Source organism: Peromyscus californicus, unplaced genomic scaffold (genome assembly GCF_007827085.1).
Source record: "Peromyscus californicus insignis strain IS unplaced genomic scaffold, ASM782708v3 Scaffold_5__1_contigs__length_169319896, whole genome shotgun sequence".
Taxonomy (NCBI): Eukaryota; Metazoa; Chordata; class Mammalia; order Rodentia; family Cricetidae; genus Peromyscus; species Peromyscus californicus.
In genome coordinates this window covers 11,717,311-11,740,575 of record NW_026294573.1, presented here as the reverse complement: position 1 = coordinate 11,740,575, position 23,265 = coordinate 11,717,311, and the positions used below count along the sequence as shown (strand labels likewise).

The following is a 23,265-nucleotide window of genomic DNA, read 5'->3' as shown; positions in this document are numbered from 1 at the left end:
GCATCATTTTCAAAAAAGCCTTTTAAATACTGCCTTAACCCAAAGAGGAAAAAAAGAGAAAAGAAAACCACAACGATAAAACAAAGTCGGGCTGCTTTTAGTTCAATCAGGAAAAGTGGTTCTGAGTGTACATTTGCAGTGGAGCCTTTCAGGGGACAGGGAAACATCAACGTGCATTAGGACACGAGAGGTGAGAGTCTTTGAAGACAAATATGCTCTTGGGATGTGGAGCATTCATTACTGAGTTATCCGCCAGCCCCAAACACACAGCCCCAGTGTTCAGAGCATCGTGGCTTCAGACATGACCCACCACTGTGTGCTTCTGACAGCTCTGCTGGGAGTAGAGGGGAAGACTGCATTTTGCCATTCTTTCATGCCAAGTGTCTCCTTGCATTGGCTAGCACTAAAGACAAAGACCCTGCCCCTCTAGCCAGCTGGGAATTTGCAGACAGTGGGGAGAGGGGCCCCTGGAGTCACAGAGCTGGTGGAGAGCGGTGTCCCCATCGCCTTTGCCATTTCCAAGAACTTTTGTGGGGCAAGCAAAGCATCATCAGGAGTACCAACCAGGACATAGCGTCCCAGCTCCTTCTCAGAGTGAGAAGCAAGAGGAGCGGGGCTTCTGGGGACCACAGGTAAGGCGACCTGCATTGTCCTCTGGCCATAACTCCCGTCAGGGAGGAGACAAAGGTTGCCTGGGCCACTTTCATCGCTTGGGATGGTGTGCTAGCTGCATTTGTATCCTGTGATCGTAAGACCTGAACAAGTTTAAAAGAAGAAAGATTTATGTTGGCTCATACATTCATCATGTGGCACTAGTCCACCATGATGGGGGAAAGCAGGCTAAAGGTCTTGATGCTTGAAACTCCTCGGATCTCGGTGAACAGTAAGCAGAAAAAGCAGGGCTAGAAGCAGGGGCTCCAACCTTCAAAGGTCCACCCCTGGCAACCCACCTACCCCTTCACCTAGGCTCCACTTCCTGAGGACTCTGCAGCCTCCAAAACTGTGCCACCAGCTGGGGGAACAAGCATTCAAAACCTGAGCCTATCAGAGTCATGGCAGATTCAGATTACGAGAGATGTGCGAGGCACAGACACATCACAGACACTGAGATGGTTCAAAGCCATCTCAGAGATTTCCATCTGTATGATTTAACTCCTCCAAACCTCAGCTGCCTCATGACTCTCATGACTACAGTGGGGGAAACCTCACATCACGTCCTCACCAGAGGAGACAAGGCCTAGGAACTAACTGGCATGCCGGGGACCTGGCACATGGGACTGGTCGTTTTGGCAATTTCAAGTCATATTCTATATGTTTCTGAGTCTGTAGCCGCTCACAGTGGCCAGTGTTTGGAAGGGGCGCCATGAGAACGGCTGTGAGGAAATATAAGGTAACAGTATTATTGATCCTTTTAAAGGAAGAGGTGCCCAGGAGGATGTGTAAGAGGAGTTTCCTCAAATTTACGACATCCCCAATCCCTTCTCAGCTGTGGTGGTGCCTCCTACTCACTGGAAGCCAACTGCTGGCTCCGAAATGCAAATCTTTCCGAGGCCAAAGCATACGCATCTTGCTTCCAGAAAGCACACAAAGCAGTCATTTAGAAAACACACCCAACACAAATGCCCTTAAAACCGCGTTTTGAGATGAAACACTGCAAATGCAGCCGCCTCTGTTCCCTGATCACGAAAGAAGGGGAGGCCAATCATTTCTTGGCCAAAGTCTTGTTGCGGAGTGTGCCAACACGCAGGTGTGACCTACACGATGCTCTGCATGTGAATGAGTGAACACAGGCTGGAGCCAGTGAGCTTGGCAAGGGTCCCTCTGCTGACGAGGGCACAGCCCAGGTGGCATCTTGGTTTCGGCCTTGTGAGGCCCTGAGCAGAGCCCAACCCCATGCAGGCACACCTGGATGCCCACCTCCACACCCTGCAAAGGGATCAGTGGGTATCCTCTCAGTCACACGGTGCATTCATGGAGAACTAGAACCCTATTTTCTTTCATCTGGAAGTCTCTCTAATGGCGAGAGTGGATGAATGAATGAGGAGTACTTGAGAGAGGTAATGAATAATGGGTCAGGAACATGTTGGATTCTGTAGCCAGATAAGCTTGCCCTGGGACTTACTGTGTGACCTTGAATGGGTTACTTGACCTCTCTAGACTTTGATTTCCTTGTCTGTAAATGGGATAGCATGGTTTGGGCTTATCTCATGATGTTACCCTGAGGAATGGACAGGCTACCCTTTAGAGAGCATAGCCAGAGCACTGCTGTGAGCGGGCATTCCGTGAGTCAGCTACTTCTGCCTTTTTATGGAGGGGGAGGAGGGGCCCGGTGAGTGCAGGCAGTGGGTACAATGGCAATGTGTGAAAGAAAAGGTGGCCTGGGTTCAAGGTCGAAGATGTCTGCGGATGGCGGGAAATCCCCGTGAGGCCGTTTTCTCACCTCCAAAGTGGAGGTCATGATCCCGTCAACACGTTCCCCCACTAGCTGGAGGTTCCAGTGACTTCAAGCTACTTCACAGACTGTGAAGCTCTGTGCCCTTGCCAGCAGCAACCAGGAGAGGAGGAGGGCAGAAAAACCACACAAGACTAGGGAAGGGAATGTCTACCAGTGATGCAGGGTGGGCAGGGGGAGCTGGCGATGGACAGAGGTTGACACCCTCATGACCACTGTATCACATCAGCACAGCCCCAGGACAGCATATAGCGTTGCCCGAGATGAGGATGGTTCCTGACACATGACAGAGGCTGGATGGCCATTTTAGGAATTACGTATTAGAGAGAAAGATAAAAATCATCAACTGACAGGGCAGAGGAATTAAATCGCCCTTCTCACTGTACTGGATCTTCCAGAGACCTTGTCACCTGAGGCTCTGTGTAGAAGCCCGTGGTCTGGGACTAGACGTGTGCTTGGTTACTGTGGCAGAGTAAAAAACGTCCTCCTCCCAGAGCCTGTCCGCACAGGCCTGCCCTGAATGCCAGATCTGGGAGGGACTGTGGGAATCAAGAGTCTCTTCTAGCCAGGTGTGGTAAAGCACAGCTGTCAGTACACAGTTCTGCACACGGGAGGCTAACGCAGGAGGACTGTGCGTAAACTGGAGGTCAGCCTGGGCTATGTGGTGAGTCTGCCGCCATCCTGGGTTACAGAGTGAGACCCTGCATAAAGACGGAACAACAAAACCAACAACCACCACCACCAGCAGCACAACAACAACCAAACCACATTTCTCCAGCGTGTTCCCACAGATGAAGAAAGGGGATCGAGAGACACCTTGGCACTCCCTTACCAGCTGCCCTAGCTGCCACTTAACAACCAATCCTCCAGTAGTGGTAAAGCACCACCCAGTGCAGACCTGAGCGACAGCAGATCTTTTATGCTGCATTATTGCCCCTCTCCTAAACTGGCCTTCACAGTGTGCCCCCGACCTTTGCTTATCTCAGACACACTGAGCAATAGCTTTGCCGTGTACACTTGGGCCAGAGAAATCCCAGGCAAGGGTCGTGGTGATGAATGAGGCTTCAGGGCCGGACTACAGAGTCCGTACTTCCCAGGCCATGCAGCCTGAAGAATGAGTTTCTCTGTGCTTCAGTTCTCGAGGATAAAAAACAAAACAAAACAAGCTCTCACCAGAGCCCAGGCACCTCTGCCTTTGTCATACCTTAAAGTACCTCTAGGGGGCAGGGCATCACATTCCCAATTCTACCAGAGCCTGTTTCAAAACCACAAAGCTCTTTTCACCTAGAGAGAGCCCAACACATACTCACATTTCTCTCAAAGGAAGAGTGAACAACAGGCCGCTGTTCATAGAGACAGCACCTTCCTTGAGGTCCTTGGAGACTTCCACAAGCAGTTGGAAGGAGGCTAGAAATTACTGGAAGACCAGGTGTCTCTGTCACAATTCCTCACCTGGACCCTGAAGCAGCTGTGCCTCCTCATTACGCTGCCCTCCATGCCTAGAGGTTCAAGGTAGACCAGTAGGCTGTATCAACACCCTAGTTGCTTAGGAATGAATAGTTTGTTTACGAACTCTTTGAATACTGTCCCCTCAACACCTTCAGTGAGAAATTTCACATGGCTCTGGTTACTTAGCTAACTGAGAACAAGGGTCTAGCAGCTCTTCATCAGCTCTGAAGGCAGCATGGCTGGACAGACCTGAGAAGCGACCTGTCCATCATGTATGGGAGCAGAGGCGGATGGCATCGGCACCTATGTTAGGGTTTGTAGTAAATGTTGGGAAGGAAATGGAATTACTATGTGGCTAATCAGATGGCACAGATCTGGATTCTTTATCTTCAGTCAAGCCAGAGGGCAACATAGATAAGAAAGGAAGTGTGTGTGTGTGTGTGTGTGTGTGTGTGAGAGAGAGAGAGAGAGAGAGAGAGAGAGAGAGAGAGAGAGAGAGAGAGAGAGAGACGGTGAGATGGTTTAGTGGGTAAAGGCACTTGAAGCTAAACCTGAGTTCAGTCTCTAGGACCCACTCAATATAAAGGGCGACTTGATTGCCACAAGTTGTCCTCTGACTTCTACATGTATGTAGGTCACCAAATGGATGTAAAGTACGTGGGAACAGGGCCAACTCTGTGACTGACAGTGATGGACACGGGAATGATGGGCTGTGTCAGACCTGACAGAACAGGTATATCTGTGTACCAGGGAAAATTGCAAAATGGCTCCAGTCCTGCAACCTGGGCTTAGCCACGTGACCAGTCTTGGGCAATGACGTGCTGGGATGCTAATGAACACAGACAAGCAGGGATTTGAAGAGGCCTTGAGTGATGACACTTTTCCCTCTTTTACTGCTATGGTGACAGGCCCAGGCTAAGCTGATGGAGGATAAGAGATATGGAGCAGCCACTTCAGCAGATAGACAGATGATCCATAGGTACTGAGCATGCCCAGTCCACAACAATCAGCATGGCTGAGCTGGCCACCCAAGACAGGCCAATGATACCCATTTGCTAAGGGTTATATGCTAATTGACGTGTTGGTCATTGTTTCAAACATCCAAAGGAAACCACTTCAGGGAGCAGAGATTTCCTGGGGCTCACAGTTCGGAGGTTTCCAGTCAGAGGCAGCTGACTCTGCAGCTTCTGGGTTCTGTAGAGCAGAACAGCATGGCGGAGGCCATGCAGCAGCAAAGCTGCTCACCTCATCACAGCTGGGGAGCAGAGAGGGAGACAGGAAGGGCCTGGGGCAAAGTTCTTTCAGGGCATCCCCCCCAGTGACCTCTTCCTCCAAGTAGTCCCCATCTCCCAGTAGCGCTATATCTTTCATCCATCAAGGAGTGAGTCCAGGACAGAGTTCTGAGGGTCCAGTTACTCCTCCATGGTGGATCCTCCAGGCAGGACCAAGCCTTCAGCACAGGAGCCTAGTCACAGGACATCAGAGAGAAGCCCTGGTGGAGCTCCTACCACTGTCTTGGTTCTTTCTCCGTGACTGTGATGGCACACCCTCACAGAAAAGCAGCTTAGGGGAGAAAAGGTTTAATGTAGCTCACAGTTCCAGAGATCGAGTCCGATGCGGTTGGGAAGGCATGGGAACATGCAGGGAAAACATGGTTGCAGGAGTATGGAGCTGGCTGGTCATATTATCACCCCCACATGGGAAGCAAAGAGAGGTGACAGGAAGTGGGTCTAGGCTATTAAGCCCTAAAGCTCACCCCCAGTCACAAACTTCTTCCAGCAAGGTGCCACTTTCAAGGAGTCCATGATCTCTCCAAACAGAGCCATCAACTTTGGACAAAATGTTCAGAAGCATGAGCTTCATGGGGGCACTTCACATTCAAAACACGAGAACCCCTGAGGTCTCTTGACCATTTTATCCAGAATGACTGTAAATAATTCCAGCTGGAAGAACTGGGGAGATGGCTCAATTAATGAAGTACTGGCCACTCAGGCATGAGGACCTGAGCTTGATCCATGGTGTTAAAAAGCCAGGTATAGGGCTGGAGAGATGGCTCAGCAGTTAAGAGCACTTACTGTTTTTTCAAAAGACCTGGGTTTGATTCCCAATGCATACTTGGCAGCTCACAACCACCCGTAACTCTAGTTCCAGGAGATCTGATGTTCTCTTCTACCCTTCTCTGGCACAGCACTTACATGTTAGACATACATGCAGGCAAAACACCCATACATATAAAATAAAAATAAGTTTAAAAAGGATGATATGGTAGCAACTTTAAATCCCAGTGCTGGGGAAGCAGACAGGCAGATTCTTGGGCTTACGGGCCAGTCAGCCTAGCTGGATCTGTACATTCAGGTCCCAGTGAGAGACCCTGTGTCAAAATCCAAGCTTCATAGCTCTCAAGGGACAGCACCTGAGGTTGACCTCTAGCATGCACACACACGGACACACACACACAAAAATGCATGTTCATGCCCTACTGCACACACAAGAACACAATCAAACACCACCCCACAACATTACTTATGCACATACAAGCACACACATGCACCCGTGTGCACATACACAAGCATGCATTTGCACACATTTGGCCCCCCAACATGCGTGCGCGCGCGCGCGCGCACACACACACACACACACACACACACACACACACACACCAACATAAGAGTACCTATCTGGAGAAGAATGGGATGCTGAGATGAAGCCATATATACACAGCCAAGAAGAATGGACAGCTGAATTAAAAAACCATCAACAATTTCCAGAATTTAAAATCCTGAATCATGACATGACACTAGTGGAATTCAGGTGTTTCTGGTACATGGACTACTCTCACTCAATGTGAGGTTGAACTGTTGACCTTGTGTACATCCTACTTCACAAATGAGTCTGTCAGATATGCTAAGCCTATAGGCTGAAGATGATGCCCCAGCATTGCGGAGAAACCTCAGGTGACTGTCCAGACAGCTGTCTGTTTCTGTCAACTCACAAATTTTTTGGAAGTTGCTTATGTGCACTTCCTGTTTTTATTTTTGTTAGCTAATATTATTTCCTTCTTGGGTCTCTGAGGGAGTTGAAGATTAGTTAGTTATAGTTGAAGATTAGTTAGTTATAGTTGAAGGTTAGTTAGTTATAGTTGAAGATTAATTAGGATACATTTTGGACTTACCAAAATAGGATAGATAATGAAATTATTTTCTCTGAATTTGTCAAATACAAATGGACTAGACATTGTTTAGGTATTTATTACTTGTATATATTGTATATAGTTATTGTCCTTTTGTATATAGTTTTTCTTATATTAGTCATAAGCCTTTTCTTTTTTTTCCTTTTTATTAAAATAGAAAAGGGGAAATATGGTGATATTTTATTTGTATTAAAATGTTATTTGTATGTTAATAAATAAAGTTGCCCGGGGGTCAGAGCTATTAGCAAGCCATAGGAAAGCAGGGCAGTGGTAGCGTATGCTTGTAATTCCAGCATTTGGTAGGCAGAGCTGGGTAAGTCTCTGTGTGTTCAGGGATACAGCCATTATTGGATACACATGCCTTTAATCTTAATACCAATCATGGAAAACCTGGAGGCCTATACAGACAGGCTGTGAGGAGGCGGTCATGTGGTTGGGTTTACAACCAATGAGAAGGCAAGACAGGAACTCTATATAAAGACTTTAACACAGGGGTAGCTCTGGTTCGGAGAGGTAGGACCACCGCAGGAGGAAGGGTAAGGTTTTAGCTCTTAGCTCTGACCTCTTGGCTTTCTTCTTTGCATTGGTTCTGTGTTTCTTATTTAATAAAAAGGTTGGATACATCTACACCTATCTATAAGGAAGGTATAACTGCATCATGCCTAGTATGCCTAGGGATGCCCAGGGCTCCTCATGTCATGAGAGGGAGCAAGGAAGAGGTAGCCTGGGGACTAAGTACTAATTCTGTAGCTGCCGCAGGTTTATTTTAGCCATGAGTTACTCTGGGGAATGTTCTAGCCTGTCCATGTCTGGACTGCGTCTGCCACCAATGTTTGGCTCTCAGTACTTTTGCCTCATAAAGGCCCAACTTCAGTTCTTTGATGAAGCAGATTATTTAGCAACTAGCAGGTCCTGGGTCATTGAGACCATGGAGTAACCTTCCATGAAATTCAGCACACAGCTTCCAGTGTGTGTCTTTCTGGAGATTTTCAGATGATTGCAAAAGTCCCAGGGCCTGGCTTGCCCTCTAGTAAAACAGGGCTCCAGCTCCACCCTGCCCTTGCTCTCCAGAAAGTGCCAATAACTTCCCCACTTGTCTAGCATCTCAGTGGCCTGGAGTCTAGGTCAATCCTTTGGAGACAGGGTCTTGTGTAGCCTAGGATGGTCTCAGGCTTTTTATGTAGCCAAGGATGACCTTGAACTCTTCCTCCTCCCTCTACCTGTCAAGTGCTGGGATTATAGGTGTGTGCCACCACACCTGACTCTTGTATGAGTATTTTATTCTAGAACTCCTATCCAACACCCAACACCCATGCCCTTTGTTCCTTCCTTCCCAGGGGTTCCCTGGCTCCTGGTTTGTCCATGGTTGGGATGTTCCCTCCAGGTGGTGACAGTTCAGGTCCTGCTGAGTCCATGTTTAAGAGACAGAGCCTTTAGTGATGAGTCAGAAGGGCTCTTTCCTCGTGATAGATTCACACTGTGATGGCAGCAGAGGGCTCTTGAGAAAGGATAGCCTTAGCTGCCCTCTTGCCTTTTGCCTCAGATGGTTTTGGTACAAAGGTCCTCAGCAGATACCAGAGCAGGAGCTTGCATTTCCAGCCTGAAGGATCAGGAGCCTAATGCATTACTGCCATTTATAACTCATCCAACATTAGAGTTTCTTATCCTTTTGCTGTGATAAGACATTTGGACAAAAGCCACCTAAAGGGGAAAAGGGTTGATTTTGGCCTGTCGTTCAAGGGGACAGTCCACTCGGTAGGAAACTTGTCAAATCACACCCACAGCCAGGAAGCAGAGTGACGAATGCACGCTGCTGCTCAGCTTCCCTTTTCTCATGTCCACCATCATGGATTCTAGCTAGGGAATGGTGCCACCCACAGTGGGCCAGTCTTCTATATTCAAGATGGTCCCCTACAGGCACACCTAGAGGCCCATCTTTTGGTGATTCTAGATTCCATCATGTTGACAGTTAATGCTAATGTCCACACCCAGACTGTATTATTAAGTTATAGCATCAGGAAGTCAAGAGCCAGACTAGACTCAGATGGGTCCTCTTATCTCCGACACATCCCCTCTTCAGCCTGACCCTTCCCTGTGGGAGATATCTATTGCAGCATGGCAAGTCCTTTCAGACACAGAGCTTAAAGCGACGTTGAGCATCCCGCAGGCTCTGTGTAACACAAGTCTGCTGGCAAACTTTGCAGTCCACCCACTCCTCTGCCTCAGGGTCTCTCACAGGCTGCTAGGTGTCAGTTGAGGCTGCTGTCATGCCAAAACTGCAGTGAGGATGATCAAGTTCCAAGCTCACTCATGTGCCTGTTGGTGTGATTCGTGTCCCTGTGAACTGTGGGCTGGAGGCCATCTCCAGTTCTTGGCTAGGTAGGCTTCTCTATGGCTCAGAACCCAGCAGGTATTTTGTCAACCGAGAGAGGAGAGACTATGTCAGCAAGATGGTCAGATTCCCTGGCCTCAGGAGTGACACCTGTCCCCTTCCCTGTCTTCTCTTAAATGTAGTCACAGTCTTGTTCCACCCAAGGAGAGGGTCACACCGGGTGTGGACATTGGGGAACATGAGGAACATTCCAGAAGCTATCTGCATCATCTTCCCTTCCTCCAAGGAAATCAGTCCCCACCTCTAAACTACCACACGGCCCCTGCCCTTCTCTTCAGAGTCTTAAAAAAATTGACGATCACCCCAGGTTGGTACCCAAAGGGAGGGGGTTCCGTCTGAGTGGATGGAACAGTCAGCACAAAGGCCCCGTGGTGGATTCCAGATTGGAATATGCAGGAAATATGACAGAGAAGGCAATACCTCTAAGCTGTAGTCCATGAAGGAGAAGGGGGAGGGGAGAAGAAGGGAAGGGGAGGGGAAGCAGGCGTGGGAGGAGGAAGAGGAGGAAGAGGAAGAGTGTCAGGGGTATCTCCATACTGAAGGACTTGGTAAGGGGAAATAAAATGACCCCCCCCACACACACAGCAAAGTAGAAGGAAATACATTAAAAAATATCAAGTGATAGTCTGTAGAAACCTCAAACTGCAGGACAGAAAACAAAATGAAACACCCCTCTTTTTATAATCCACATCAGCTGCCACCTGTTGGACACCACTCTGGCAACATGAGATGCCAAAGGTGAGAATGGACATCTGGGGACTGGATGTAGCTACTTAAAATCAGAAGCTGGGATCGCCTTGTGAGTAGACCTACAGAGAGCACCCTCTGCGCCCCACTGCCTGGGAGTTCAAAAATATCTTTCAGTGGCCCCACCTAGGATGGCAGAGTTGGTTGTCATCTTGATTAGATGAAGAACACTAGTGAGACCCACCCTTGAGTGCGTCTGGGAGGGCTAGAGAGGAGAAGCTGAGCAGGGGTGAAGGCACGTGCTGAGTGGGTGGTATAATTCCATAGACTGGGAGTCCTGGGCTGATCAGGATGGAAAAAGGGGAAAGCCTGCTATGTTCTGTTCTCTGCTTCCTGTCTGTAGTGATGCAAGCAAGCAGCCTCGAACTCCTTCCTGCTGCCATGGCAACAAGCCACTCCTCCTGCCGCCATGCCTTCCTCGCCCTGATGAACTCTGTATCCTCAAATTGTGAGCCGAAATAAATCCCTCCCTCCCTGCCATGGCTTCTTGTCAAGTGTTTGGCAGCAGCAATGAGAAATGTAACTAGTCCACCATCCCTGAGGTCACCCCAACATAATTCCATTACATTTCTATTTGGTGCTGGAGATGGATCCTAGAGCCCTTCTTATGCTAGAAAAGTGCTTCACCACTGAGCGACATGCCAACCACAACCTGGCATGATGGCCCATAGCTATAATCCTGGCACTCAGGAGGCTGAGGCAGCTAGCCTGGGTTACATAGTGAGTTCAAAGCTATCCTAGGCTACATAATGAGATCCTGTTTCAAGAGAAAAAATGAAACAGAAACAAACAAAATAAAAATATTCTTTTATTTTATTATCATTGTGTGTGTATGTCAGAGAGAGGTGGGGGGAGAGAGGGAGAGAGTGTTGCTTCATGGGTACATGGTTGCCATGTGCTTACGGGAGTCAAAGAACAGCATGTGTGGGTCTGTTCTCTCCTTCCACTGGGGATTCTGAGAATCGAATTCAGGTCACCAGCTGGCACAGCGGGTATTTTTACCGCTGAGCCATCTCATGGGCCCCAAACAAAACAATTCTTAACCAGACTTGGCCTGGCTGAGCAAGAGGCCAAGCCCATGGGCATCACATAAGCAAACCATGCTAATAGCCCCTCTGTGGTAATTGAAGGAAGAAAGGGGTTTTGTGCTTTGATGAGGTTCACAGGTACCAGGAGGGCAGGATTTAAGCCAGCTCCCTGGTCATGATCACACTCTGAGGTGGCAAGACAGACAGCAACCCAGAACATGGCTTGCTCCCTTCAGTCAACTCCCATTTCTCCCTGCTGGAGCAGCAGGGGCTAAGTCCTGATTTTCATCATATGATATTTGTCCGTGCTGGCTTGGGCCCTCCAGGTGAGCACAGGATGTCTTCATGTATGGGAAGACACAGCCAGGTTCAGGGGTGCCAAAGAAGCTTCAGAGAACTGATGTTTCTCTAACCCGTCCACAGCTGGGAAAGAGGATGCCCCACACCTGAGCCGTTGCGGGTGGACAGACATGGGCTGTTCAATATCAGAGTTGTGGCGTCTTGGGACCATCTTCATCATCCATTCAAATTCCAAGAGCCCTTGTCAGGGTGGCTCACACCTCAAGCTCCAGGGAGGAGACTCTGGGTTTTTTTTTTTTTGTTTTTTTTTTACTACAACACAGTGCCTGGCGTTGATCACACAGCACACACCGTTTGCAAGTGTTGGATGCCGTGAAGCTGAGGAATGAAACCCAGGGACATAAAGCCTTTATGGGCGCCAAGTGACTCAGAATGCTGATGACACCGGAAACAAGCTAGAGACATATGGAATGCAATTCAATTTACATGACAAACAAATACAGGAGAGTCTGGGGCTCAGAACACTAGCTCAAGCTTTCAAAGCAGTTGCTGCAGCAGCAGCAGAGAATTCCAGAACTCAGAAGACACCTAGGTTTCTCTGGCAACAGTACAGAGTGAGTGGGAGAGTTTGGTTTGGGCACAAAAGACAATAAAGGTTTCAAAGGACAAACCACTCTATCACCTAATAGGTTTAGAGAATTCTAGAAAAGAGATCTGCGAGGGAGGAACTCTTAGCCTGGCACAGAGCACGTCTCCAGGATGGGGCACCTGCTTTCCACACCTGAGAATGTGGTGCACACTGCATCTCCCAGAAAAAGCTAGGCCTGTCTCAAACATTTTGCAAGACTGATGAACTACAGAAAGCTGAGATGTTATAGTTTGGGGTCCGAACTGATCTGGAGTTATTGTTAGCCCTCTAAATGGCTATCTGTTGCCCACCTCTGTGTGTGACCTAACACCTTTATGACTAGTAGGTAAATACTTTTGGATCCTCGCTCATTGCTGCCCACAGCAGCGGTTTCCCAGTGTTGCTGTAACCCACCCAGCTGATGTTGCCACTACGGTATATTTAAAACCATCTTGATTTCTGATTTTCTTGGTTCTCTTGCCATAAAAGCTTCCGTGGAATGTCACCATGTTGGGATGTGGTATTTGGGGAAAGCCGATTCTATGTCCCCACACCAGTCACTCATCCCTGGCTCTAGAATAAACTCTCTCATTCCCTTTGAGGAGAGAGCTGTGGATGTGGTGTCGAGACTGTCAAGATCCAAGCCTGGCTTCTGCACCATCTGCCCCTGGAGCAGGTGCGAGGTCAAAGGAGAGATGTTGGCTCTTCATCCTCTGGTACACATCTTACCTCAAAGGCAAAATCCTCATCTGACTCACGGGTGTCCTGATGTCCCCCTTTGCCCCATGGCCACAATCTCATCTGAGTTAGAACAGTAAGGCACAGGAAATCTTGGGGACATGAGAAGTGGTGAGGGAGCCCCTGACTCTGGAGTCTGGCTGAAGCCTTCATCAGCTGCAGAGTAAGGGTCCTGGCACCGTTAATGACCCCCTTCCCCCCATGAACCTGCAATTTTCTAGGACTCTTATTGGAAACCTCGTGGGAACAGACACATGTGAATCCCTTGCACAATCTTAGTGGCTCCTGGTTTTACTCTGTCAGTTTATAACTTCACCAGACATCTCCACAACATGCCTCTTTTTATCAAGAGAAGAAGAGTGGACAAGGTTTCTTAACTACCTTTGGAGATGTGACATGAGCGCCACAGAATGGCACATATGACTAAGGCCAAGGCAATCAACTGCTGCTCTCCCTTGAGGATTCACACTTGGGTACACCTTTCTTCTACTCTCCCTTGGGAAGTCCATGCTTGGGTACCTCTCACTTTCTTTTGAGTGCCTCTCTGTCTCTTAACTCTCATGTTTAAGTCCATATTAAAATATCTTTAGGGCTGGAGAGATAGCTCAGTGGTTAAGAGGTTGCTCTTCAAGAGGACATTTGGTTCCCAAGTTCCCAGCATCTAGGTAGCTCACAGCTGCCAGTAGCTCCATTTCCAGGGGATCCCACACCCTCTTCTGGCCTCCACAGATATTGGCACTCACATGCACATACCCATATACAGAGACACACATACACATAAAAATAAAATAAATCTTAAAACAAAATCTTTAAAAAAATTTCCAACTCTGCTTTACTATACCAGCTAATATTGAACTTCTTTTGAGCATGGAAGCCTGGTTTGGTCTGAGTTGAGGGCCATAAAGGCCTAAAGGTACTCCTCATATTAGTGAGAGTGGCTGTGTGGATCTGTATTCTTGTCCTCTCAACCCTGACACATCCTTCAGGGTTGGCATCCTCAGTGGAAACCAAAATACCTCCTCCTCACTGATAAGGATCCTGCAGTGTCCTGTCCTAGATTCTTGCACACACTGTTGGGGTCTTGAGGAAAGGAGGTGGGCTTTGAACCCATACATAGCCTGTCAGTCCCAGAGCTAGGATGATTGTGGATCAGATGTATTAAAGGGGAGGGCTTCTTTAGGCAGGGATTGAGTGGATGGCTTTCTAGACAATTTAACCCAGATTATATGCTTTTCCAATTTCTGCATGTCAGTGGAGGGTTACAAGTGGGTGGCTTGGTGTAAATCCCAACAAGAGAGACAGGCCCAGCATTTCCTTGGTCAACCAGTCAGCAGAAACAGATGGCCCATTCACATCAGGATCAAGTGCTTACTAAAGGGTGTGGGGACTTGCCATAGGCTGAACAGTATCACTCCCTTCCCCTAATTCCTGTCCCAAACCTCCAAGCCTCAGAACGTAACAGGATTTAGAGATAAAGGTCTTCTAAGAGGGGATTAGGTTAAAATGAAGTCATTTGGGTAGGGCTCTAATCCAATCTAACTAGTGTCCATATAGAAGAAAGATAAGAGGGATGCCTGTGCACAGAAGGATGTCTGGGAAGAAATGGCATGATGGTAGCCCATTAGCAAGACAAGGAGAGGATGGGCCCTGCTGTCACCTTGAGCTTGGACTTCAGTCTCTAGAACAAAGAAGATGAATAGTGGATTATTCATTACACTACTCACCTCTGGTGTCTCAGGGTGGCAGCCCAGTTTATGGGTATAGGAGCCACTGGGGTCATATAGCACCGAAGCTGTGACTACCCAGATTGTAACCACCTACAGAGTCTACCTACCTGAGGACAGGGCTTCCCCTAAGGCTATCTTGATGGAGGGGCACGGGCAGCAGGGAGGAGCCAAGATGGCCAGTAACCTCAGCTTACTCTCTTTCTCCCTCTGAGTCCTGCTGGGTGGGACTTCCAAGTGGTAAACCCAAGCATAATATTTTCTCAGGTCTCTTCCCTCAATGGTTGTTTTTAATTGCCAACTTGCCATAGTCTAGAACCACCTGGGAAGAGTCTCAGTGACAGGTTGTCTAGATCAGGTTGACCTGTAGGGATGTCTATGAGGGACTGCCTTGACTATGTTAATGGATGTAAGAAGATCCAGGCTACCATGGGTGGCACAATCCCCTAGGCTTGGGATCCTCGACTGTATGAGAGTGGAGAAAGCAGGTTAAGTTCAACCATGCATGCCTTTATTTCTCTGCTCTTATCTATGGACATGACATGATTAACTGTTCCAACTGCCTGACACCCTGATTTCCCTGAAATGATGGACTATAGCCTGGAATTGTAAGCTGAAATATGCCCCCCCCCCCCCCCCGCCGCTTAAATCACTTTTTGTCATGGTATTTTATCATAGCAAACGAAATGAAACCAGGATACTTCAAGAAACAGAAGTTTGGGGATAGGGGCACAGAGTCAGCTGAATGGAGTATACATGTTGTCCCTGAAGAAAGTGTAGGAAGTGACAGCTGCATGGCCTGGCTTGGAGAATTTAAAGGTTTTAGTTCTTTTTCCAAGGGTGGCCTGCCAGATCATCATCCAGGGTCCAGGCACCCAGTGGCCTCCCACCAGGCATGGGCCCTGACTCCTCTGTGCTGTCTCACTTTGCAGAGGAGCAACAGGTTCACAAATACACAGACTGGATCTGGAGTCCAAGAGGTTGGCCTGGAGAAGGCTGTAGGGTGCTGGACTAGATTTCAGAAATTATACCAAAAGTGCTTGATTTGAATACATGCTCAGTCCTCTGGCAAGGGACTGAGAGAACATAATTTTGAAAATCAAATAAGTAAATAAGCAGCTTTAGTAACATCTTCTCCAGAGGCATGTGAATAAGACATTCCCGGGAAGCCTACTCACATGTCTGTGGTCTTCTGATCTAGTTGAGATTGCCATGGGAATTTGTAATGAAGACCAAGAAGTCAAGCAGACCCACCCCAGACTGATTTTGGACCCCACTACATTCAAGCCCTAGAGGGACTCTTTCCTTCCTACCAACTGCTCAGGCCCCATTCTGGCCCCATGACCAGGACTGCAGGAACCAGCACAGGCCAGGTGCAAGGAGGCTGCACATTCTTGACAAGAGTCTGCTGGGTTCTAGCTGCCTCTGGAAAGCCACTCTTGGCTTCTTCAGAGGAGAACCAGGTCCATATGCTCAACTTTGTCCCAGTGACATTTTGAAGCAGAGGGTGGGTAGGCAGTGGACACATTTGACATTACAATATTTCTTTTCCAGCTGAAATATTGATTCTCTTGTTTAGTAAACATACACCCACCTCAGACACTGGGGGATGAGATCACAAATGGACCAGGCAGCGAGCACAGTCTACTTTTAATTTTAGACAGGGTCTTACTATATAGCCCTGGCTAGCCTGGAATTTAATATATAGACCAGACTGGCCTTGAACTCACAGAGATCCACCTGCCTCTGCCTCCTGAGTGCTGGGATTGAAGGTGTGTGCCACCATGCTCAGCAGTCTCTATTTTACCCACTGAGTTAAAGTTCCCAGAATATCTGGGGCAAGCCTACCTTTCTCCAGAGACTCATCTGCCCACACCTCCCTAACATGTGGGCTTTGCTATTTAGATTTTTTAAAGACCTTTATAGGCATGTGATCTGGCTTCTCTCTATCCCTTGTTTGCTGGGACGGACCACACTCCCATTCCTTCTGATCTGGAGGCACCTGTTATTTCGACCCCAAGGCCTTTGCACTTGCTGTTCCATTCCACCTGCGCTGTACACTCTCCCAGCAGAGCTCATTCCCATGACCTACACAGTTCATCTGAGCCAATGGGGGAATGTCTCCTCCCAGTACATCAGGCCAGTGGATTGAAATCAGCTATGCAAGAGGCATTTACACTATCTACGGTCATTGGCAAAACTCCACAAGTCTGGGTTTTGCTTTTCTCCCCTGAGGAGATGTTGGCTCTGGGTAGTTCGGTCTTGTCCTTCAGGGTTCTGTTCAAATGACACTTACTTTTTATTTTGTTTTATAATTTTTTATTTTAAAAATTTCCTTTCCTTCTACATACCAACCCCTGTTCCTCCTCCCTCCTCTTCTCACACTCCCCGCACCTACCCCCATCCTACCCACTTCCCTCCTCATAGAGGGTAAGGCCTCCCTTAGGTAGTCAACACAGGCTGGCATACCAGGTTGGGGCCGGAATTAGCACACCCCCCCCCGCATCAAGGCTGAATAAGGCATCGCACCATAGGGAATGGGTTCTAAAAAGCCAGTTTCTGTACCCGGGATAAGTCCTAGTCCCATTGCCAGGGGATCCACAAACACATCGAGCCATACAACTTTCACCCACATTCAGAGGGCCTAGATCAGTACATGCAGTCTTCCCAGCTGTCAGTCCAGAGTCTATGAGCTCCCATTAGCTCGGGTCAGCCATCTCTGTCGTTTTCCCAATCATGATCCTGACCCCCCACCTTGCTCTTATAATCCTTCCTCCCTCTCTTCAACTGAACATCCTTAGCCATCAAGGAAATGCAAATCAAAATGACTCTGAGATACCATCTAATGCCTGTCAGAATGGCTAAGATAAAAAACACAGATGACAGCTTATGTTGGAGAGGATGTGGAGAAAGGGGAACACTCCTCCACTGCTGGTGAGAATGGAATCTTGTATAGTCACTCTGAAAACCAGTATGGTAGTATCTCAGAAAATTGGGAATCAACCTACCTCAAGACCCAGCAATATCAATCTTGGGCATATACCCAAAAGATTCTCAACCACACAAGGACATTTGCTCAACTATGTTCATAGGAGCATTATTCCTAATAGCCAGAACCTGGAAACAACCTCGATGCCCTTCAACTGAAGAATGGATAAAGAAAATGTGGTACATGTACATAATGAAATATTACACAGTGGTAAAAAAAAATGTCATCATGAAATTTGCAGGCAAATGGATTGAACTAGAAAAAAAATCATCCCAAGTGAGGTAACCCAGACCCAGAAAGACAAACATGGTATGTACTCACTCATAAGTGAATATTAGATGCAAAGGACAACCAGGCTACAATCCACAATCCCAGAGAAGCTAGGTAAAGAGGAGGACACCCACTAAGAGGGACACACATAGACTTCCCCAGGAAGGGGAAAGGGTGAAGTTCTCCTGGGTAAAGTGGGAGGGGGAGAAGAGGGGAGGGGATGGGAGGTGGTAACATGAGGACTGAAGAGGGCTGAGTTGGGGGAGAGGCAGAGAGGGAGAGCAATGAAAGAGATATCTTGACAGAGTATACCATTAAGGGGATGGAGAGAAATCTGCAGCTAGGGAAAACCCCAGGAACTCACAAGATTGTCCCCAGCTAAGACTCATAGAATGGTGGAGAGGGTGCTTGAATTAGCCTTCCCCTGCACTCAGATTGGTGTCTACCCTAATTGTCATCATAGAACCTACATCCAGTGACTGATGGCACACCCCTTCCACTGCAGGCTCTCTGGAACAGCCACCTACCTCTTTCACTGGTCCTGTGTGCCCTAGCCCAGCATGTGGCCAGTATGTTGCAAACTGAACATTGGCCGAGCTAATCTTGGGGTGACAATGGACTCTCTCCTCTGAGAGGCATGGATAAGACTTGTTTGCTACTTACTCTCTGGTCTGGGTTTTACTAACTGTGGGTCTACGTGTGTGGATGCCTTTGCAGTTTTTAAAACGTATGTGTATGAGTGAAATAGAAGCAGTCATTAAAAGTCTCTCCGCCCAAGAAAAAGTCAAGAGCCAGATGGTTCAGCACAGAATTCTATGAGACTTTCAAAGAAGAGTTAACACCAAATCTCCTCAAATTATACCACAAAATAGAAACAGAAGGAAGATTCCCTAATTAATTTTATGAAGTCACAGTTACCCTGATACCCAAACTACATAAAGACTCAACAAAGAAGGAGAATTACAGACCAATTTTCCTTATGAACATAGATGAAAAAATACTCAAAAAAAGACTTGCAAACTGAATCCAAGAACACATCAAAAAGTCATCCCTCATGATCAAGTAGGCTTCATCCCAGAGACTCAGGGATGGTTCAACATGCGAAAGTCAAAAATGGAATCCACCATGTAAACAAACTAAAAGAAACCACATAGTCATATCATTAGATGTGTAAAAGGCCTTTGACAAAATCCATACCACCCCTTCATGATAAAAAAAGTCTTGGGGAGATTAGGGATACAAGACACATACCTAAACATAATAGAGGCAATTTGCAGCAAGCTTTTAGTCAATATCAAATTAAATCAAGAAAAACTCAAAGCAGTTCCACTAAAATAGGGCCAAGACAAGGTTGTCAACTCTCTCCATACCTATTCAATATAGTGCTTGAAGTCTTACTAAAGCAGTAAGATAACTTGACATCAAAGGGATACAAACTGGAAAGGAAGAAATCAAAGTATTATCATTTGTAGATGATATGATAGTATACGCAAGTGACCCTAAAAATTCCACCAGGGAACTCCTACAGCTGATAAACACTTTCAGCAAAGTGGCTGGATACAAGATTAACTCAAAAATCAGTAGCCCTCCTATATACAAATGGACTGAGAAAGAAATTGGGGAAACAACAGCTTTCACAATAGCCTCAAATGATACAAAATATCTTGGGGGTAACTCTAATTAAGCAAGTAAAAGACTTGTATGATAAAAACTTCAAGTCTTTCAGGAAAGAAATTGAAGAAGATATCAGAGGATGGTAAAAATCTCCCATGCTCATGGATAGGTAAGATTAACATAGTAAAACTGGCCACCCTATCAAAAGTAATCTACAGATTCAATTCAATCCCCATAAAAATTCCAACATAATTCTTTACACACCTTGACAGGACAGTTCTTAACTTCATATGGAAAAAAAAACCCACAAACAAACCCAGGAGAGCTAAAACAATCCTAAACAATAAAAGAACTGCTGGAGGTCTCACCATCTCTGATTTCAAACTCTATTACAGAGCTACAGCAACAGAAACCACATGGTATTGGCGTAAAAATAGATATCTAGTTGAAAATCCAGATGTAAACCCACACACATGTGGACACCTGATTTTTGATAAAGAAGCCAGAAATGTAAAATTGAAAAAAGGAAGTATCTTCAACAAATGGTGCTGGTCAAGCTGGATGTTGACATGGAGAAGAATGCAAATAGATCCATATCTATCACCCTGCACAAAACTCAAGTCCAAGTGAATCAAAGACCTCAACATAAAGCCAGGTACACTGAACCTGATAGAAGAGAAAGTGGGGAATAGCCCTGAATTCATCAGCACAGGAGACAACTTCCTGAACAGAACACTGAGAGTGCAGGTGCTGAGATCAATAACTAATAAATGGGACCTCATAAAACTGAAAAGATTCTGTAAGGCAAAGGACATGGTCATCCAAACAAAGTAGTGGCCTACAGAATGGGAAAAGATTTTTTTCAACTTCATGTCTGATAGAGGACTAATATCCAAATATATAAAGAACTCAAATAGATAACAAAAAAACAAATAATCCAATCAAGAAATGGGGTATGGATCTAAAGAGAGGATTCTCAATAAAGGAAATTCAAATGGCTGAGAAACACTTAAAGAAATGTCCAACATCCTTTGCTATCAGGGAAATGCAAATCAAAACTACTTTGAGAATCCATCTTACACCTATCGGAATGGCTAAGATCAATAACACAAGTGACAGCTCATGCTGGCAAGGATGTGGAACAAAGAGAACACTCCTCCCCTGCTGGTGGGGTGTAAATTTGCACAGCCATTATGGAAATCAATATGGCAGTTCTTCAGAAAGTTGGGAATTGATCTACCTCAAGACCTAGCTATACCACTCTTGGGGCATATACCCAAAGGACACTTGCTCAACTATGTTCATTGTGACTTTATTCACAATAACCAGTTTCTCTCAACAGAAGAATGGATAAAGAAAATGTGGTACATCTACACGATGGAGTATCACTCAATTATTAAAAAATGACATCATGAAATTTGCAGGCAAATGGACAGAACTAGGAAAAAATCATCCTGAGTGAAGTAGACGAGACCCAGGAAGATAAATACAATATGTATTCACTTATAAATGGATGTTAGTCATTGAGTAAATGAAAATCAAACTACAGTTCACAGACCCAGAGGTCAGGTAAAGAGGAAGGGTGTAGGGGGTGCAAGGATCTCCCTGTGAGGAGAGAATAGAGTAGATGGACTAGGGGCAGGTGGGAATGGGAGGGGGATGAGGTGGGGGGATGGGGTGGAGGGAGAGAGTTCAGGAAAAGACAGCTAGAATTGGGGGGCATTTGGGAGGGGGTGGTGTGAAAACCTAGTACAGTAGAATCTTCTTGGGATGTATAAAGGTGATCATAAGGACTCCTAGTAATGAGGATATGGAGTCTCAACTGGCCATCTTGTCACTAGGTGAAGCTTCCAGTGGTGGAACTTGGTTGCATTTAATAGAGTTATTGTCCAAGGAGGTCCCATGGAAATTCCCATACAACCCAAGTTGTGGCTAAGAGAAAGGGTTGCTCTCTACAAATTGACAGCAGGACTCCAATGCTGAGGACAGCACCCACACAACTCACTGAACTCGGAGAAGTTGGTGCCTACAAGGAGCCGTGACCCCTAAGTTCTAGTCTCTTTGGTGTGGGAAGGTACTCTGCAGGCTACCAAAAGAGAAACATGGACACCAACCCAGCTACAAAAATCTTTGTCCATCCTGCCTGCAAAATGTGCTAGGGAAATGGTGGCCCAGAACTTATGGGAGTAGCCAACCAACGTCTGATTTGACTCCAGGAGAGGGAATCCAGGCCAGATACTGCATAGATAAGCAAGAACCAGAGAATAGATAGCCCAGATACCTAGGGTGAAACCAAACACTACTGGTCTAAAAATAATAAAAGTATCAATAAAATGCCTCCCAATAATATTCTGCTATACTCATAGATCAGTACCTTATCCAGTCATCATCAGAGAGGCTTCCTCTTGAAGTAGATGGGAACAGATACAAAGACCCACAGCCAGACATTTCATGGCAGAGAGAGAGTGAGAGAGTCTAAATGGGAGGTCTCCATCAAATCCCTCCCTCAGAGCTCAGGCAATCCTGAGGAAGAGTAGGTACAAACCTGAGGAAAGATTGTAAGAGCTAGAGGGATGGGGGACACCAGGAGAACAGGGCCCTCTGAATTAGCTGAGCAAGATGCATATGGGCTCACCAAGACTGAAGCAGCAAGCACGGGGCTGACATGGGTCTGCACCACATATATATTATATCTATTAGCTTAGTATTTTTATGGGACTCATGACCATGAGAACGAGTAGGTCTCTGACTCTTGTGACTGCTCTTGGGACTCTTCTCCTCCTGTTGGATTTTGGTGTCCAACTTCAATACAATAGTTTTTGCTTCATTGTATTATATTTTATTTTGTCACGTATGGTTGTTATCTCTTAGAAGCCTGTTCTGATCTAAGGAGAGATAGAAAAGGAGTGGATCTGGAGGGGAGAGGAGGTAGGGAGGAACCGGGAGTAGAGGGAGGAGAAACTGCAATCAGGATATATTGTATGAGAAGATAATCTATCTTCAATAAATGAAAAAAATGTGTGCATTTATATGCACATGTGTGAGTACTTGTGCATGTGTGCATGCATGTGAAATGCCAATAGGGTGACCGCAGCTACCATCCCTCAGTTATTGTTCACTTTTCTTTTTGAGACAAAGTCCTTTACTGGTTTGAAAGTTGACAAAGGCAAGGTTGGCTGTCCAGTGAGGGAGTGAACACCAGGGAATCTGCTTGTCACCACCTTCTTAGTGCTGGAATGAAAAGGATGCACCACACTGAGACTGCAAACTTGTACAGCCATGATGGGAATCAGTGTGGTGGTTCCTTAGGAAGATCAGAATCAATCTACCTCAAGTGGTATATACCAGTCTTGGGCATATACCCAAAGGACCTTTCATCCTACTACAAAGATACTTGCTCAACCACATTCCCTGCTGCTCTATTTATAATAGCCAGAAATTGGAAACAACTTAGATTTCTATCAGTAGATGAGTAGATACAGAAAATGAAATATATTTACACAACAGAAAATTACTCAGCCATTAAAAATGAAATCATGAAATTCACAGGTAAATGGATGGAACTAGAAAAAATCATCCTGAGTGAGGTAACCCCGACCCAGAAAGTCAAATAAGGTATGTATTCGCTTATATGTGGGTATTAGCTGTTAAGTCAATGGTAACTGAGCTGTAATCCACACACCCACTGGGGTTAGGTATAGAGTAAGGGACTAGGAGGGAACAGATAGATCTCCCTAGGAAGGA

General features: G+C 46.5%; 1 protein-coding gene across 3 annotated transcripts in view; it reads right to left on the bottom strand.

The window, feature by feature from the left end:
• Kazn (kazrin, periplakin interacting protein) overlaps window positions 1–23,265 on the bottom strand; it is a 1,033,047-nt gene that overhangs the window by 295,426 nt on the left and 714,356 nt on the right. The gene's annotated exons all lie outside the window — the stretch shown is intronic.